This window comes from Sturnus vulgaris, chromosome 13 (genome assembly GCF_052056855.1).
Source record: "Sturnus vulgaris isolate bStuVul1 chromosome 13, bStuVul1.hap1, whole genome shotgun sequence".
Classification (NCBI taxonomy): Eukaryota; Metazoa; Chordata; class Aves; order Passeriformes; family Sturnidae; genus Sturnus; species Sturnus vulgaris.
In genome coordinates, this window is record NC_142255.1 from 102,501 (window position 1) to 124,828 (window position 22,328).

A 22,328-nucleotide genomic window follows, 5' to 3' on the forward strand; every position below is an offset into this window, starting at 1 on the left:
TCCCTTCCCATCCCATCCCATCCCATCCCATCCCATCCCATCCCATCCCATCCCATCCCATCCCCTCCCAGGGATCCCATCCAATCCATACCATCCCATCCCAGGGATTCCATCCCAGGATCCCATCCCATCCCATCCCAGCAATCCATTCCCAATCCAACCCATCCCATCCCATCCCATCCCTTCCCATCCCAACCCAGCGATCCCATCCCAGGGATCCCATTCCAACCCATCCCAACCCATGCCATGCCATGCCATGCCATGCCATGCCATGCCATGCCATGCCATGCCATGCGATGCCATGCCATGCCATGCCAAGCCATGCCATGCCATGCCATGCCATGCCATGCCATGCCATGCCATCCCATCCCATCCCAGGGACACCATCCCATCCCATCCCATCCCATCCCATCCCATCCCATCCCATCCCATCCCATCCCATCCCATCCCATCCCATCCCATCCCATCCCATCCCAGCGATCCCATCCCATGCCATCACATCCCATGGATCCTATCCCATCCCAGGAATACCATCCCAGGGATCCCATCCATTCCCAGGGATCCCATACCAGGAATCCCATCCCATCCCAGGGACCCCATCCCATCCCAGGAATCCCATCCCATCCCGTCCCAGGGATCCCATCCCAGGGATCCGATCCCAGGGATCCCATCCCATCCCATCCCATCCCTTCCCATCCCATCCCATCCCATCCCATCCCATCCCATCCCATCCCATCCCATCCCATCCCATCCCATCCCATCCCATCCCATCCCATCCCATCCCCTCCCAGGGATCCCATCCAATCTCATTCCATCCCATCCCAGGGATTCCATCCCAGGATCCCATCCCATCCCATCCGATCCCATCCCATCCTATCCCATCCCTTCCCTTCCCTTCCCATCCCATCCCATCCCATCCCATCCCATCCCATCCCATCCCATCCCATCCCATCCCATCCCATCCCATCCCATCCCATCCCATCCCATGCCATCCCATCCCGTCCCAGGGATCCCATCCAATCTCTTTACATCCCATCCCAGGGATCCCATCCCAGGATCCCATCCCATCCTATCCCATCCCAGCAATACATTCCCATCCCATCCCATCCCATCCCATCCCATCCCATCCCATCCCATCCCATCCCATCCCATCCCATCCCATCCCATCCCATCCCATCCCATCCCATCCCATCCCATCCCATCCCATCCCATCCCATCCCATCCCATCCCATCCCTTCCCTTCCCTTCCCTTCCCATCCCATCCCATCCCATCCCATCCCATGCCATCCCATCCCGTCCCAGGGATCCCATCCAATCTCATTCCATCCCATCCCAGGGATCCCATCCCAGGATCCCATCCCATCCCATCCCAGCAATCCATTCCCATCCCAACCCATACCATCCCATCCAATCCCATCCCATCCCATCCCATCCCATCCCATCCCATCCCATCCCATCCCATCCCATCCCATCCCATCCCATCCCATCCCATCCCATCGATCCCATCCCATCGCATCCCAGGGATCCCGTCCCATCCAAGGGATCCCATCCAAGGGATCCCATCCCATCCGAGAGATCCCATCCCAGGGATCCCATCGAAGGCATCACATCCCATCCCAGGGATCCCATCCCATCCCATCCCATCCCATCCTATCCCAGGGATCCCATCCCATTCCATCTCATCCCATCTCATCTCATCCCATCCCATCTCATCCCAGGGATCCCATCCCATCCCAACCCATCCCATCCCATCCCATCGCATCCCATCCCATCCCATCCCATCCCATCCCATCCCATCCCATCCCATCCCATCCCATCCCATCCCATCCCATCCCATCCCAGGGATCCCATCACAGGGATACCATCCCATCCCTGGGATCCCATCACAGGGATACCATCCCATCCCTGGGATCCCATCCATCCCATCATATTCCATCCCTGGGATCCCATCCCAGGTATCCCATCCCAGAGATAGCATCCCAAGGATCCCATCCCAGGGATCCCATCCCATCCCAGGGATCCCATCACTGGGATACCATCCCATCCCAGGGATCCCACTTCATCCCATCCCATCAGATCCCATCACATTCCAGGGATCCCATCCCATCCCAGGGATCCCATCCCTGGCAACCCATCCCATCCCAGGTATCCCATCCCAGGGATCCCATCCCATCCCATCCGATCCCATCCCATCCCATCCCATCGCATCCCATCCCTTTGATCCCGTCCCGTCCCATCCCATCCCATCCCATCCCATCCCATCCCATCCCATCCCATCCCATCCCATCCCATTCCATCCCAGGGATCCCATCCCATGCCATCCCATCTCTTCCCAGGAATACCATCCCAGGGATCCCATCCAATCCCAGGGATCCCATACCAGGGATCCCATCCCATCCCAGGGACACCATCCCATCCCAGGAATCCCATCCGATCCCATGGATCCCATCCCATCCCATCCCATCCCATCCCATCCCATCCCATCCCATCCCATCCCATCCCATCCCATCCCATCCCTTCCCAACCCATCCCATCCCATCCCTTCCCATCCCATCCCATCCCATCCCATCCCATCCCATCCCATCCCATCCCATCCCATCCCCTCCCAGGGATCCGATCCAATCTCATTCCATCCCATCCCAGGGATCCCATCCCAACCCATCCCAACCCATCCCATCCCATGCCATCCCATCCCATCCCAGGGATACCATCCCATCCCATCCCATCCCATCCCATCCCATCCCATCCCATCCCATCCCATCCCAGGGATCCCATCCCATCCCAGCGATCCCATCCCATGCTATCACATCCCATGGATCCTATCCCATCCCAGGAATACCATACCAGGGATCCCATCCAATCCCAGGGATCCCATACCAGGACTCCCATCCCATCCCAGGGACCCCATCCCATCCCAGGAATCCCATCCCATCCCATCCCATCCCATCCCTTCCCATCCCATCCCTTCCCATCCCATCCCATCCCATCCCATCCCATCCCATCCCATCCCATCCCATCCCATCCCATCCCATCCCATCCCATCCCATCCCATCCCATCCCATCCCATCCCATCCCATCCCATCCCATCCCATCCCTTCCCATCCCATCCCATCCCATCCCATCCCATCCCATCCCTTCCCATCCCATCCCATCCCATCCCATCCCCTCCCAGGGATCCCATCCAATCTCATTCCATCCCATCCCAGGGATTCCATCGCAGGATCCCATCCCATCCCATCCCATCCCATCCCATCCCATCCCATCCCATCCCATCCCATCCCATCCCATCCCATCCCATCCCATCCCATCCCATCCCATCCCATCCCATCCCATCCCATCCCTTCCCTTCCCTTCCCATCCCATCCCATCCCATCCCATCCCATGCCATCCCATCCCGTCCCAGGGATCCCATCCAATCCCATTACATCCCATCCCAGGGATCCCATCCCAGGATCCCATCCCATCCCATCCCAGCAATCCATTCCCATCCCATCCCATCCCATCCGATCCCATCCCATCCCATCCCATCCCATCCCATCCCATCCCATCCCATCCCATCCCATCCCTTCCCTTCTCTTCCCATCCCATCCCATCCCATCCCATCCCATCCCATGCCATCCCATCCCGTCCCAGGGATCCCATGCAATCCCATTCCATCCCATCCCAGGGATGCCATCCCAGGATGCCATCCCATCCCATCCCAGCAATCCATTCCCATCCCAACCCATCCCATCCCATCCCATCCCATCCCATCCCATCACATCCCATCCCATCCCATCGATGCCATCCCATCGCATCCCAGGGATCCCGTCCCATCCAAGGGATCCCATCCAAGGGATCGCATCCCATCCGAGCGATCCCATCCCAGGGATCCCATCGAAGGCATCACATCCCATCCCAGGGATGCCATCCCATCCCATCCCATCCCATCCCATCCCATCCCATCCCATCCCATCGCATCCCATCGATCCCATCCCATCGCATCCTAGGGATCCCAACCCATCCCATCTAATCCCATCCCATCCCATCCCATCCCATCCCATCCCATCCCATCCCATCCCATCCCATCCCATCCCATCCCATCCCATCCCATCCCATCCCATCCCAGGGATCCCATCCCATTCCATCTCATCCCAGGGATCCCATCCCATCCCCCGAATCCCATTCCAGAGTTCCCATCGCATCCCATCCCATCCCATCCCATCCCATCCCATCCCATCCCATCCCATCCCATCCCAGGGATCCCATCCCTTTCCATCTCATCCCAGGGATCCCATCCCATCCCCCGAATCCCATTCCAGAGATCCCATCCCATCCCAGGGATCCCATTACATCCCATCCCAACCCCTGCCATCCCATCCCATCCCATCCCATCCCATCCCATCCCATCCCATCCCATCCCATCCCATCCCATCCCATCCCATCCCATCCCATCCCATCCCATCCCATCGATCCCATCCCATCCCAGGGATCCGGTACCTTCCCATCTCATCCCAGGGATCTCATCCCATCTCATCTCATCCCATCCCATCCCATCCCATCCCATCCCATCCCATCCCATCCCATCCCATCCCATCCCATCCCATCCCATTCCATCCCATCCCATCCCATCCCATCCCAGGGATCCCATCACAGGGATACCATCCCATCCCTGGGATCCCATCACAGGGATACCATCCCATCCCTGGGATCCCATCCATCCCATCATATTCCATCCCAGGGATCCCATCCCAGGTATCCCATCCCAGAGATAGCATCCCAAGGATCCCATCCCAGGGATCCCATCCCATCCCAGGGATCCCATCAGTGGGATAACATCCCATCCCAGGGATCCCACTTCATCCCATCCCATCAGATCCCATCACATTCCAGGGATCCCATCCCATCCCAGGGATCCCATTCCATCCCAGGGATCCCATCCCAGGGATCCCATCCCATCCCAGGTATCCCATCCCAGGGATCCCATCCCATCCCATCCGATCCCATCCCATCCCATCCCATCGCATCCCATCCCTTTGATCCCGTCCCGTCCCATCCCATCCCATCCCATCCCATCCCATCCCATCCCATCCCATCCCATCCCATCCCATCCCATCCCATCCCATCCCATCCCATCCCATCCTATCCCAGGTATCCGACCCCAGGGATTACATCCCATCCCAGGGATCCCATCCCATCCCATCCGATCCCATACCACCCATCCCATCCCATCCCAGGGATCCCATCCCACTGATCCCATCCCATCCCAGCCCATCCCATCCCATCCCATCCCATCCCATCCCATCCCATCCCATCCCATCCCATCCCATCCCATCCCATCCCATCCCTTCCCATCCCATCCCATCCCATCCCATGCCATCCCCTCCAAGGGATCCCATCCAATCTCATTCCATCCCATCCCAGGGATTCCATCCCAGGATCCCATCCCATCCCATCCCATCCCAGGATCCCATCCCATCCCATCCCAGGATCCCATCCCAGGATCCCATCCCATCCCATGCCATCCCATCCCATCCCATGCCATGCCATCCCATCCCATGCCATGCCATGCCATCCCATCCCATCCCATCCCATCCCATCCCATCCCATCCCATCCCATCCCATCCCACCCCATCCCATCCCATCCCATCCCTTCCCTTCCCTTCCCATCCCATCCCATGTCATCCCATCCCGTCGCAGGGATCCCATCCAATCTCATTCCATCCCATGCCAGGGATCCCATCCCAGGATCCCATCCCATCCCATCCAAGCAATCCATTCCCATCCCATCCCATCCCATCCCATCCCATCCCATCCCATCCCATCCCATCCCATCCCATCCCATCCCATCCCATCCCATCCCATCCCATCCCATCCCATCCCTTCCCTTCCCTTCCCATCCCATCCCATCCCATCCCATGCCATCCCATCCCGTCGCAGGGATCCCATCCAATCTCATTCCATCCCATCCCAGGGATCCCATCCCAGGATCCCATCCCATCCCATCCCAGCAATCCATTCCCATCCCAACCCATCCCATCCCATCCAATCCCATCCCATCCCATGCCATCCCTTCCCATCCCAACCCAGCGATCTCATCCCAGGGATCCCATCCCAACCCATCCCATCCCATCCCATCCCATCCCATCCCATCCCATCCCAACCCATCCCATCCCATCCAATCCCATCCCATCCCATGCAATCCCTTCCCATCCCAACCCATCCCATCCCATCCCATCCCATCCCATCCCATCCCATCCCATCCCATCCTATCCCATCGATCCCATCCCATCCCATCCTAGGGGTCCGGTCCCATCCCAGGGATCCCATCCAAGGGATCACATCCCGTCCGAGAAATCCCATCCCATCCCAGGAATCCCATCCAAGGGATCCCATCCCATCCCAGGGATCCTATCCCATCCCATCACATCCCATCCCAATCCCATCCCAGGGATCCCATCCCAGGGATCCCATTCCATCCCAGGGATCCCATGCAAGGGATCATATCCCGTCCCAGGGATCCCATCCCATCCCATCCCATCCCATCCCATCCCATCCCATCCCATCGATCCCATCCCATCCCATCCCAGGGATCCCAACCCATCCCATCCCATCCCATCCCATCCCATCCCATCCCATCCCATCCCATCCCATCCCATCCCATCCCATCCCAGGGATCCCATCCCATTCCATCTCATCCCAGGGATCCCATCCCATCCCCCGAATCCCATTCCAGAGATCCCATCCCATCCCATCCCATCCCATCCCATCCCATCCCATCCCATCCCATCCCATCCCATCCCATCCCATCCCATCCCATCCCATCCCATCTCATCCCATCCCTTCCCATCCCATCCCATCCCATCCCATCCCATCCCATCCCATCCCATCCCTTCCCATCCCATCCCATCCCATCCCATCCCCTCCCAGGGATCCCATCCAATCTCATTCTATCCCATCCCAGGGATTCCATCCCAGAATCCCATCCCATCCCATCCCAGGATCCCATCCCATCCCATCCCATCCCATCCCATCCCATCCCTTCCCTTCCCTTCCCTTCCCATCCCATCCCATCCCTTGTCATCCCATCTCGTCCCAGGGATCCCATCCCATCTCATTCCATCCCATCCCAGGGATCCCATCCCAGGATCCCATCCCATCCCATCCCAGCAATCCATTCCCATCCCATCCCATCCCATCCCATCCCATCCCATCCCATCCCATCCCATCCCATCCCATCCAATCCCTTCCCTTCCCTTCCCATCCCATCCCATCCCATCCCATCCCATGCCATCCCATCCCGTCCCAGGGATCCCATCCAATCTCATTCCATCCCATCCCAGGGATCCCATCCCAGGATCCCATCCCATCCCATCCCAGCAATCCATTCCCATCCCAACCCATCCCATCCCATCCAATCCCATCCCATCCCATGCCATCCCTTCCCATCCCAACCCAGTGATCACATCCCAGGGATCCCTTCCCAACCCATCCCATCCCATCCCATCCCATCCCATCCCATCCCATCGTAACCCATCCCATCCCATCCAATCCCATCCCATCCCATGCCATCCCTTCCCATCCCAACCCAGCGATCACATCCCAGGGATCCCATCCCAACCCATCCCATCCCATCCCATCCCATCCCATCCCATCCCATCCCATCCCATCCCATCCCATCCCATCCCATCCCATCCCATCCCATCCCATCCTATCCCATCGATACCATCCCATCCCATCCCATGGGTCCCGTCCCATCCCAGGGATCCCATCCAAGGGATCACATCCCGTCCGAGAGATCCCATCCCATCCCATCCCATCCCAGGGATCCCATCCCATCCCAGCGATCCCATCCCATGCTATCACATCCCATGGATCCTATCCCATCCCAGGAACACCATCCCAGGGATCCCATCCAATCCCAGGGATCCCATACCAGGACTCCCATCCCATCCCAGGGACCCCATCCCATCCCAGGAATCCCATCCCATCCCGTCCCAGGGATCCCATCCCAGGGATCCGATCCCAGGGATCCCATCCCATCCCATCCCATCCCATCCCATCCCATCCCATCCCATCCCATCCCATCCCATCCCATCCCATCCCATCCCATCCCATCCCATCCCATCCCTTCCCTTCCCTTCCCATCCCATCCCATCCCATCACATGCCATCCCATCCCGTCCCAGGGATCCCATCCAATCCCATTACATCCCATCCCAGGGATCCCATCCCAGGATCCCATCCCATCCCATCCCAGCAATCCATTCCCATCCCATCCCATCCCATCCGATCCCATCCCATCCCATCCCATCCCATCCCATCCCATCCCATCCCATCCCATCCCATCACATCCCATCCCATCCCATCCCTTCCCTTCTCTTCCCATCCCATCCCATCCCATCCCATCCCATCCCATCCCATGCCATCCCATCCCGTCCCAGGGATCCCATCCAATCCCATTCCATCCCATCCCAGGGATCCCATCCCAGGATCCCATCCCATCCCATCCCAGCAATCCATTCCCATCCCAACCCATCCCATCCCATCCCATCCCATCCCATCCCATCCCATCCCATCCCATCCCATCCCATCCCATCCCATCGATCCCATCCCATCGCATCCCAGGGATCCCGTCCCATCCAAGGGATCCCATGCAAGGGATCGCATCCCATCCGAGAGATCCCATCCCAGGGATCCCATCCCATCCCATCCCATCCCATCCCATCCCATCCCATCCCATCCCATCCCATCGCATCCCATGGATCCCATCCCATCGCATCCTAGGGATCCCAACCCATCCCATCCCATCCCATCCCATCCCATCCCATCCCATCCCATCCCATCCCATCCCATCCCATCCCATCCCAGGGATGCCATCCCATTCCATCTCATCCCAGGGATCCCATCCCATCCCCCGAATCCCATTCCAGAGTTCCCATCGCATCCCATCCCATCCCATCCCATCCCATCCCATCCCATCCCATCCCATCCCATCCCATCCCAGGGATCCCATCCCTTTCCATCTCATCCCAGGGATCCCATCCCATCCCCCGAATCCCATTCCAGAGATCCCATCCCATCCCAGGGATCCCATTACATCCCATCCCAACCCCTGCCATCCCATCCCAACCCCTGCCATCCCATCCCATCCCATCCCTTCCCATCCCATCCCATCCCTTGCCATCCCATCGATCCCATCCCATCCCATCCCAGGGATCCGGTACCTTCCCATCTCATCCCAGGGATCTCATCCCATCTCATCTCATCCCATCCCATCCCATCCCATCCCATCCCATCCCATCCCAGGGATCCCATCACAGGGATACCATCCCATCCCTGGGATCCCATCACAGGGATACCATCCCATCCCTGGGATCTCATCCATCCCATCATATTCCATCCCAGGGATCCCATCCCAGGTATCCCATCCCAGAGATAGCATCCCAAGGATCCCATCCCAGGGATCCCATCCCATCCCAGGGATCCCATCAGTGGGATAACATCCCATCCCAGGGATCCCACTTCATCCCATCCCATCAGATCCCATCACATTCCAGGGATCCCATCCCATCCCAGGGATCCCATTCCATCCCAGGAATCCCATCCCAGGGATCCCATCCCATCCCAGGTATCCCATCCCAGGGATCCCATCCCATCCCATCTGATCCCATCCCATCCCATCCCATCGCATCCCATCCCTTTGATCCCGTCCCGTCCCATCCCATCCCATCCCATCCCATCCCATCCCATCCCATCCCATCCCATCCTATCCCAGGTATCCCACCCCAGGGATTACATCCCATCCCAGGGATCCCGTCCCATCCCATCCGATCCCATCCCACCCATCCCATCCCATACCAGGGATCCCATCCCATTGATCCCATCCCATCCCATCCCATCCCATCCCATCCCATCCCATCCCATCCCATCCCATCCCACCCCTTCCCATCCCATCCCATCCCATCCCATCCCATCCCATCCCATCCCCTCCAAGGGATCCCATCCAATCTCATTCCATCCCATCCCAGGGATTCCATCCCAGGATCCCATCCCATGCCATCCCATCCCAGGATCCCATCCCATCCCATCCCAGGATCCCATCCCAGGATCCCATCCCATCCCATGCCATCCCATCCCATGCCATGCCATCCCATCCCATGCCATGCCATGCCATCCCATCCCATCCCATCCCATCCCATCCCATCCCATGCCATCCCATCCCATGCCATCCCATCCCATGCCATCCCATCCCATCCCATCCCATCCCATCCCATCCCATCCCATCCCTTCCCTTCCCTTCCCATCCCATCCCATGTCATCCCATCCCGTCCCAGGGATCCCATCCAATCTCATTACATCCCATCCCAGGGATCCCATCCCAGGATCCCATCCCATCCCATCCCAGCAATCCATTCCCATCCCATCCCATCCCATCCCATCCCATCCCATCCCATCCCATCCCATCCCATCCCATCCCATCCCATCCCATCCCATCCCTTCCCTTCCCTTCCCATCCCATCCCATCCCATCCCATGCCATCCCATCCCGTCCCTGGGATCCCATCCAATCTCATTCCATCCCATCCCAGGGATCCCATCCCAGGATCCCATCCCATCCCATCCCAGCAATCCATTCCCATCCCAACCCATCCCATTCCATCCAATCCCATCCCATTCCATGCCATCCCTTCCCATCCCAACCCAGCGATCTCATCCCAGGGATCCCATCCCAACCCATCCCATCCCATCCCATCCCATCCCATCCCATCCCATCCCATCCCATCCCATCCCATCCCATCCCATCCCATCCCATCCCATCCCAACCCATCCCATCCCATACAATCCCATCCCATCCCATGCCATCCCTTCCCATCCCATCCCATCCCATCCCATCCCATCCCATCCCATCCCATCCCATCCCATCCCATCCCATCCCATCCTATCCCATCGATCCCATCCCATCCCATCCTAGGGGTCCCGTCTCATCCCAGGGATCCCATCCAAGGGATCACATCCCGTCCGAGAAATCCCATCCCATCCCAGGAATCCCATCCAAGGGATCCCATCCCATCCCAGGGATCCTATCTCATCCCATCACATCCCATCCCATCCCAGGGATCCCATCCCAGGGATCCCATTCCATCCCAGGGATCCCATGCAAGGGATCATATCCCGTCCCAGGGATCCCATCCCATCCCATCCCATCCCATCCCATCCCATCCCATCCCATCCCATCGATCCCATCCCATCGCATCCCAGGGATCCCAAACCATCCCATCCCATCCCATCCAATCCCATCCCATCCCATCCCATCCCATCCCATCCCATCCCATCCCATCCCATCCCATCCCATCCCATCCCATCCCATCCCATCCCATCCCATCCCATCCCATCCCAGGGATCCCATCCCATTCCATCTCATCCCAGGGATCCCATCCCATCCCCCGAATCCCATTCCAGAGATCCCAACCCATCCCATCCCATCCCATCCCATCCCATCCCATCCCATCCCATCCCATCCCATCCCATCCCATCCCATCCCATCCCATCCCATCCCATCCCATCCCATCCCATCCCATCCCATCCCATCCCATCCCATCCCATCCCATCCCATCCCTTCCCATCCCATCCCATCCCATCCCATCCCATCCCATCCCATCCCATCCCATCCCATCCCTTCCCATCCCATCCCATCCCATCCCATCCCCTCCCAGGGATCCCATCCAATCTCATTCTATCCCATCCCAGGGATTCCATCCCAGAATCCCATCCCATCCCATCCCATCCCAGGATCCCATCCCATCCCATCCCATCCCATCCCATCCCATCCCATCCCTTCCCTTCCCTTCCCTTCCCATCTCGTCCCAGGGATCCCATCCAATCTCATTCCATCCCATCCCAGGGATCCCATCCCAGGATCCCATCCCATCCATCCCAGCAATCCATTCCCATCCCATCCCATCCCAGGATCCCATCCCATCCCATCCCATCCCATCCCATCCCATCCCATCCCTTCCCTTCCCTTCCCTTCCCATCCCATCCCATCCCATCCCATGCCATCCCATCCCGTCCCAGGAATCCCATCCAATCTCATTCCATCCCATCCCAGGGATCCCATCCCAGGATCCCATCCCATCCCATCCCAGCAATCCATTCCCATCCCAACCCATCCCATCCCATCCAATCCCATCCCATCCCATGCCATCCCTTCCCATCCCAACCCAGTGATCACATCCCAGGGATCCCTTCCCAACCCAACCCATCCCATCCCATCCCATCCCAACCCATCCCATCCCATCCAATCCCATCCCATCCCATGCCATCCCTTCCCATCCCAACCCAGCGATCACATCCCAGGGATCCCATCCCAACCCATCCCATCCCATCCCATCCAATCCCATCCCATCCCATCCCATCCCATCCCATCCCATCCCATCCCATCCCATCCCATCCCATCCCATCCCATCCCATCCCATCCCAACCCATCCCATCACATCCCATCCCATCCCATCCCATCCTATCCCATCGATACCATCCCATCCCATCCCATGGGTCCCGTCCCATCCCAGGGATCCCATCCAAGGGATCACATCCCGTCCGAGAGATCCCATCCCATCCCAGGGATCCCATCCAAGGGATCCCACCCATCCCAGGGATCCTATCCCATCCCATCCCATCCCATGCCATCCTATCCTAGGGATCCCATCCCAGGGATCCCATTCCATCCCAGGGATCCCATGCAAGGGATCATATCCCGTCCCAGGGATCCCATCCCATCCCATCCCATCCCATCCCATCCCATGCCGTCGATCCCATCCCATCGCATCCCAGGGATCCCGTCCCATCCAAGGGATCCCATCCAAGGGATCGCATCCCATGCGAGAGATCCCATCCCAGGGATCCCATCGAAGGCATCACATCCCATCCCAGGGAACCCATCCCATCCCATCCCATCCCATCCCATCCCATCCCATCCCATCCCATCGCATCCCATCGATCCCATCCCATCGCATCCCAGGGATCCCAACCCATCCCATCCCATCCCATCCCATCCCATCCCATCCCATCCCATTCCATCCCAGGTATCCCATCCCATTCCATCTCATCCCAGGGATCCCATCCCATCCCCCGAATCCCATTCCAGAGTTCCCATCCCATCCCATCCCATCCCATCCCATCCCATCCCATCGATCCCATCCCATCGCATCCCAGGGATCCCAACCCATCCCATCCCATCCCATCCCATCCCATCCCATCCCATCCCATCCCATCCCATCCCATCCCATCCCATCCCATCCCATCCCATCCCAGGGATCACATCCCTTTCCATCTCATCCCAGGGATCCCATCCCATCCCCCGAATCCCATTCCAGAGATCCCATCCCATCCCAGGGATCTCATTACATCCCATCCCAACCCCTGCCATCCCATCCCAACCCCTGCCATCCCATCCCATCCCATCCCATCCCATCCCATCCCATCCCATCCCATCCCATCCCATCCCATCGATCCCATCCCATCCCATCCCAGGGATCCGGTACCTTCCCATCTCATCCCAGGGATCTCATCCCATCTCATCTCATCCCATCCCATCCCATCCCATCCCAGGGATCCCATCACAGGGATACCATCCCATCCCTGGGATCCCATCACAGGGATACCATCCCATCCCTGGGATCCCATCCATCCCATCATATTCCATCCCAGGGATCCCATCCCAGGTATCCCATCCCAGAGATAGCATCCCAAGGATCCCATCCCAGGGATCCCATCCCATCCCAGGGATCCCATCACAGGGATACCATCCCATCCCAGGGATCCCACTTCATCCCATCCCATCAGATCCCATCACATTCCAGGGATCCCATCCCATCCCAGGGATCCCATTCCATCCCAGGGATGCCATCCCTGGGATCCCATCCCATCCCAGGTATCCCATCCCAGGGATCCCATCCCATCCCATCCGATCCCATCCCATCCCATCCCATCGCATCCCATCCCTTTGATCCCGTCCCATCCCATCCCATCCCATCCCATCCCATCCCATCCCATCCCATCCCATCCCATCCCATCCCATCCCATCCCATCCCATCCCATCCCATCGTATCCCAGGTATCCCACCCCAGGGATTACATCCCATCCCAGGGATCCCATCCCATCCCATCCGATCCCATCCCACCCATCCCATCCCATCCCATCCCATCCCAGGGATTCCATCCCAGGATCCCATCCCATCCCATCCCATCCCATCCCATCCCATCCCATCCCATCCCATCCCATCCCATCCCTTCCCTTCCCTTCCCATCCCATCCCATCCCATCCCATGCCATCCCATCCCGTCCCAGGGATCACATCCAATCCCATTACATCCCATCCCAGGGATCCCATCCCAGGATCCCATCCCATCCCATCCCAGCAATCCATTCCCATCCCATCCCATCCCATCCCATCCCATCCCATCCCATCCCATCCCATCCCATCCCATCCCTTCCCTTCTCTTCCCATCCCATCCCATCCCATCCCATCCCGTCCCATGCCATCCCATCCCATCCCGTCCCAGGGATCCCATCCAATCCCATTCCATCCCATCCCAGGGATCCCATCCCAGGATCCCATCCCATCCCATCCCAGCAATCCATTCCCATCCCATCCCATCCCATCCCATCCCATCCCAACCCATCCCATCCCATCCAATCCCATCCCATCCCATGCCATCCCTTCCCATCCCAACCCAGCGATCACATCCAGGGATCCCATCCCATCCCATCCCATCCCATCCCATCCTATCCCAGGCATCCCATCCCATCCCATCCCATCCCATCCCATCCCATCCATCCCATCCCATCCCATCCCATCCCATCCCATCCCATCCCATCCTATCCCATCGATACCATCCCATCCCATCCATGGGTCCCGTCCCATCGCAGGGATCCCATCCAAGGGATCACATCCCGTCCGAGAGATCCCATCCCATCCCATCCCAGGGATCCCATCCCATCCCAGCGATCCCATCCCATGCTATCACATCCCATGGATCCTATCCCATCCCAGGAACACCATCCCAGGGATCCCATCCAATCCCAGGGATCCCATACCAGGACTCCCATCCCATCCCAGGGACCCCATCCCATCCCAGGAATCCCATCCCATCCCGTCCCAGGGATCCCATCCCAGGGATCCGATCCCAGGGATCCCATCCCATCCCATCCCATCCCATCCCATCCCATCCCATCCCATCCCATCCCATCCCATCCCATCCCATCCCATCCCATCCCATCCCATCCCATCCCATCCCATCCCATCCCATCCCTTCCCTTCCCTTCCCATCCCATTCCATCACATGCCATCCCATCCCGTCCCAGGGATCCCATCCAATCCCATTACATCCCATCCCAGGGATCCCATCCCAGGATCCCATCCCATCCCATCCCAGCAATCCATTCCCATCACATCCCATCCCATCCCATCCCATCCCATCCCATCCCATCCCATCCCATCCCATCCCATCCCATCCCATCCCATCCCATCCCATCCCATCCCATCCCATCCCTTCCCTTCTCTTCCCATCCCATCCCATCCCATCCCATCCCATCCCATCCCATCCCATGCCATCCCATCCCGTCCCAGGGATCCCATCCAATCCCATTCCATCCCATCCCAGGGATCCCATCCCAGGATCCCATCCCATCCCATCCCAGCAATCCATTCCCATCCCAACCCATCCCATCCCATCCCATCCCATCCCATCCCATCCCATCCCATCCCATCCCATCCCAACGATCCCATCCCATCGCATCCCAGGGATCCCGTCCCATCCAAGGGATCCCATGCAAGGGATCGCATCCCATCCGAGAGATCCCATCCCAGGGATCCCATCCCATCCCATCCCATCCCATCCCATCCCATCCCATCCCATCCCATCCCATCGCATCCCATCGATCCCATCCCATCGCATCCTAGGGATCCCAACCCATCCCATCCCATCCCATCCCATCCCATCCCATCCCATCCCATCCCATCCCATCCCATCCCATCCCATCCCATCCCATCCCAGGGATGCCACCCCATTCCATCTCATCCCAGGGATCCCATCCCATCCCCCGAATCCCATTCCAGAGTTCCCATCGCATCCCATCCCATCCCATCCCATCCCATCCCATCCCATCCCATCCCATCCCATCCCATCCCATCCCATCCCAAGGATCCCATCCCTTTCCATCTCATCCCAGGGATCCCATCCCATCCCCCGAATCCCATTCCAGAGATCCCATCCCATCCCAGGGATCCCATTACATCCCATCCCAACCCCTGCCATCCCATCCCAACCCCTGCCATCCCATCCCATCCCATCCCTTCCCATCCCATCCCATCCCTTCCCATCCCATCGATCCCATCCCATCCCATCCCATCCCAGGGATCCGGTACCTTCCCATCTCATCCCAGGGATCTCATCCCATCTCATCTCATCCCATCCCATCCCATCCCATCCCATCCCATCCCATCCCATCCCAGGGATCCCATCACAGGGATACCATCCCATCCCTGGGATCCCATCACAGGGATACCATCCCATCCCTGGGATCTCATCCATCCCATCATATTCCATCCCAGGGATCCCATCCCAGGTATCCCATCCCAGAGATAGTATCCCAAGGATCCCATCCCAGGGATCCCATCCCATCCCAGGGATCCCATCAGTGGGATAACATCCCATCCCAGGGATCCCACTTCATCCCATCCCATCAGATCCCATCACATTCCAGGGATCCCATCCCATCCCAGGGATCCCATTCCATCCCAGGAATCCCATCCCAGGGATCCCATCCCATCCCAGGTATCCCATCCCAGGGATCCCATCCCATCCCATCTGATCCCATCCCATCCCATCCCATCGCATCCCATCCCTTTGATCCCGTCCCATCCCATCCCATCCCATCCCATCCCATCCCATCCCATCCCATCCCATCCCATCCCATCCCATCCCATCCCATCCCATCCCATCCCATCCCATCGTATCCCAGGTATCCCACCCCAGGGATTACATCCCATCCCAGGGATCCCATCCCATCCCATCCGATCCCATCCCACCCATCCCATCCCATACCAGGGATCCCATCCCATTGATCCCATCCCATTGATCCCATCCCATCCCATCCCATCCCATCCCATCCCATCCCATCCCATCCCATCCCATCCCTTCCCATCCCATCCCATCCCATTCCATCCCATCCCATCCCCTCCAAGGGATCCCATCCAATCTCATTCCATCCCATCCCAGGCATTCCATCCCAGGATCCCATCCCATCCCATCCCATCCCAGGATCCCATCCCATCCCATCCCAGGATCCCATCCCAGGATCCCATCCCATCCCATGCCATCCCATCCCATGCCATGCCATCCCATCCCATGCCATGCCATGCCATGCCATGCCATCCCATCCCATCCCATCCCATCCCATCCCATCCCATCCCATCCCATCCCATCCCATCCCATCCCATGCCATCCCATCCCATCCCATCCCATCCCATCCCATCCCATCCCATCCCATCCCATCCCATCCCATCCCATCCCATCCCATCCCATCCCATCCCATCCCTTCCCTTCCCTTCCCATCCCATCCCATGTCATCCCATCCCGTCCCAGGGATCCCATCCAATCTCATTACATCCCATGCCAGGGATCCCATCCCAGGATCCCATCCCATCCCATCCCAGCAATCCATTCCCATCCCATCCCATCCCATCCCATCCCATCCCATCCCATCCCATCCCTTCCCTTCCCTTCCCATCCCATCCCATCCCATCCCATGCCATCCCATCCCGTCCCAGGGATCCCATCCAATCTCATTCCATCCCATTCCAGGGATCCCATCCCAGGATCCCATCCCATCCCATCCCAGCAATCCATTCCCATCCCAACCCATCCCATTCCATCCAATCCCATCCCATCCCATGCCATCCCTTCCCATCCCAACCCAGCGATCTCATCCCAGGGATCCCATCCCAACCCATCCCATCCCATCCCATCCCATCCCATCCCATCCCATCCCAACCCATCCCATCCCATCCAATCCCATCCCATCCCATGCCATCCCTTCCCATCCCAACCCATCCCATCCCATCCCATCCCATCCCATCCCATCCCATCCCATCCCATCCCATCCCATCCTATCCCATCGATCCCATCCCATCCCATCCTAGGGGTCCCGTCCCATCCCAGGGATCCCATCCAAGGGATCACATCCCGTCCGAGAAATCCCATCCCATCCCAGGAATCCCATCCAAGGGATCCCATCCCATCCCAGGGATCCTATCTCATCCCATCACATCCCATCCCAATCCCATCCCAGGGATCCCATCCCAGGGATCCCATTCCATCCCAGGGATCCCATGCAAGGGATCATATCCCGTCCCAGGGATCCCATCCCATCCCATCCCATCCAATCCCATCCCATCCCATCCCATCCCATCCCATCCCATCGATCCCATCCCATCGCATCCCAGGGATCCCAAACCATCCCATCCCATCCCATCCCATCCCATCCCATCCCATCCCATCCCATCCCATCCCATCCCAGGGATCCCATCCCATTCCATCTCATCCCAGGGATCCCATCCCATCCCCCGAATCCCATTCCGGAGATCCCAACCCATCCCATCCCATCCCATCCCATCCCATCCCATCCCATCCCATCCCATCCCATCCCATCCCATCCCATCCCATCCCATCCCATCCCATCCCATCCCATCCCATCCCATCCCATCCCTTCCCATCCCATCCCATCCCATCCCATCCCATCCCATCCCATCCCATCCCATCCCATCCCATCCCATCCCATCCCATCCCATCCCTTCCCATCCCATCCCATCCCATCCCATCCCATCCCCTCCCAGGGATCCCATCCAATCTCATTCTATCCCATCCCAGGGATTCCATCCCAGAATCCCATCCCATCCCATCCCAGGATCCCATCCCATCCCATCCCATCCCATCCCATCCCATCCCATCCCATCCCATCCCATCCCATCCCATCCCTTCCCTTCCCTTCCCTTCCCATCTCGTCCCAGGGATCCCATCCAATCTCATTCCATCCCATCCCAGGGATCCCATCCCAGGATCCCATCCCATCCCATCCCAGCAATCCATTCCCATCCCATCCCATCCCATCCCATCCCATCCCATCCCATCCCATCCCATCCCATCCCTTCCCTTCCCTTCCCTTCCCATCCCATCCCATCCCATCCCATGCCATCCCATCCCGTCCCATGAATCCCATCCAATCTCATTCCATCCCATCCCAGGGATCCCATCCCAGGATCCCATCCCATCCCATCCCAGCAATCCATTCCCATCCCAACCCATCCCATCCCATCCAATCCCATCCCATCCCATGCCATCCCTTCCCATCCCAACCCAGTGATCACATCCCAGGGATCCCTTCCCAACCCAACCCATCCCATCCCATCCCATCCCAACCCATCCCATCCCATCCAATCCCATCCCATCCCATGCCATCCCTTCCCATCCCAACCCAGTGATCTCATCCCAGGGATCCCATCCCAACCCATCCCATCCCATCCCATCCCATCCCATCCCAACCCATCCCATCCCATCCAATCCCATCCCATCCCATGCCATCCCTTCCCATCCCAACCCATCCCATCCCATCCCATCCCATCCCATCCCATCCCATCCCATCCCATCCCATCCCATCCCATCCCATCCCATCCCATCCCATCCTATCCCATCGATCCCATCCCATCCCATCCTAGGGGTCCTGTCCCATCCCAGGGATCCCATCCAAGGGATCACATCCCGTCCGAGAAATCCCATCCCATCCCAGGAATCCCATCCAAGGGATCCCATCCCATCCCAGGGATCCTATCTCATCCCATCACATCCCATCCCAATCCCATCCCAGGGATCCCATCCCAGGGATCCCATTCCATCCCAGGGATCCCATGCAAGGGATCATATCCCGTCCCAGGGATCCCATCCCATCCCATCCCATCCCATCCCATCCCATCCCATCCCATCGATCCCATCCCATCGCATCCCAGGGATCCCAAACCATCCCATCCCATCCCATCCCATCCCATCCCATCCCATCCCATCCCATCCCATCCCATCCCATCCCATCCCATCCCAGGGATCCCATCCCATTCCATCTCATCCCAGGGATCCCATCCCATCCCCCGAATCCCATTCCGGAGATCCCAACCCATCCCATCCCATCCCATCCCATCCCATCCCATCCCATCCCATCCCATCCCATCCCATCCCATCCCATCCCATCCCATCCCATCCCATCCCATCCCTTCCCATCCCATCCCATCCCATCCCATCCCATCCCATCCCATCCCATCCCATCCCATCCCATCCCATCCCATCCCATCCCATCCCTTCCCATCCCATCCCATCCCATCCCATCCCCTCCCAGGGATCCCATCCAATCTCATTCTATCCCATCCCAGGGATTCCATCCCAGAATCCCATCCCATCCCATCCCAGGATCCCATCCCATCCCATCCCATCCCATCCCATCCCATCCCATCCCATCCCATCCCATCCCATCCCTTCCCTTCCCTTCCCTTCCCATCTCGTCCCAGGGATCCCATCCAATCTCATTCCATCCCATCCCAGGGATCCCATCCCAGGATCCCATCCCATCCCATCCCAGCAATCCATTCCCATCCCATCCCATCCCATCCCATCCCATCCCATCCCATCCCATCCCATCCCATCCCATCCCATCCCATCCCATCCCATCCCATCCCATCCCATCCCATCCCATCCCATCCCATCCCATCCCTTCCCTTCCCTTCCCTTCCCATCCCATCCCATCCCATCCCATGCCATCCCATCCCGTCCCATGAATCCCATCCAATCTCATTCCATCCCATCCCAGGGATCCCATCCCAGGATCCCATCCCATCCCATCCCAGCAATCCATTCCCATCCCAACCCATCCCATCCCATCCAATCCCATCCCATCCCATGCCATCCCTTCCCATCCCAACCCAGTGATCACATCCCAGGGATCCCTTCCCAACCCAACCCATCCCATCCCATCCCATCCCAACCCATCCCATCCCATCCAATCCCATCCCATCCCATGCCATCCCTTCCCATCCCAACCCAGCGATCACATCCCAGGGATCCCATCCCAACCCATCCCATCCCATCCCATCCCATCCCATCCCATCCCATCCCATCCCATCCCATCCCATCCCATCCCATCCCATCCCATCCCATCCCATCCCATCCCATCCTATCCCATCGATACCATCACATCCCGTCCCATGGGTCCCGTCCCATCCCAGGGATCCCATCCAAGGGATCACATCCCGTCCGAGAGATCCCATCCCATCCCAGGGATCCCATCCAAGGGATCCCACCCATCCCAGGGATCCTATCCCATCCCATCCCATCCCATGCCATCCTATCCTAGGGATCCCATCCCAGGGATCCCATTCCATCCCAGGGATCCCATGCAAGGGATCATATCCCGTCCCAGGGATCCCATCCCATCCCATCCCATCCCATCCCATCCCATCCCATCCCATCCCATCCCATCCCATCCCATGCCGTCGATCCCATCCCATCGCATCCCAGGGATCCCGTCCCATCCAAGGGATCCCATCCAAGGGATCGCATCCCATCCGAGAGATCCCATCCCAGGGATCCCATCGAAGGCATGACATCCCATCCCAGGGAACCCATCCCATCCCATCCCATCCCATCCCATCCCATCCCATCCCATCCCATCGCATCCCATCGATCCCATCCCATCGCATCCCAGGGATCCCAACCCATCCCATCCCATTCCATCCCAGGTATCCCATCCCATTCCATCTCATCCCAGGGATCCCATCCCATCCCCCGAATCCCATTCCAGAGTTCCCATCCCATCCCATCCCATCCCATCCCATCCCATCCCATCGCATCCCAGGGATCCCAACCCATCCCATCCCATCCCATCCCATCCCATCCCATCCCATCCCATCCCATCCCATCCCATCCCATCCCATCCCATCCCAGGGATCACATCCCTTTCCATCTCATCCCAGGGATCCCATCCCATCCCCCGAATCCCATTCCAGAGATCCCATCCCATCCCCGGGATCCCATTACATCCCATCCCAACCCCTGCCATCCCATCCCAACCCCTGCCATCTCATCCCATCCCATCCCATCCCATCCCATCCCATCCCATCCCATCCCATCCCATCCCATCGATCCCATCCCATCCCATCCCAGGGATCCGGTACCTTCCCATCTCATCCCAGGGATCTCATCCCATCTCATCTCATCCCATCCCATCCCATCCCATCCCAGGGATCCCAT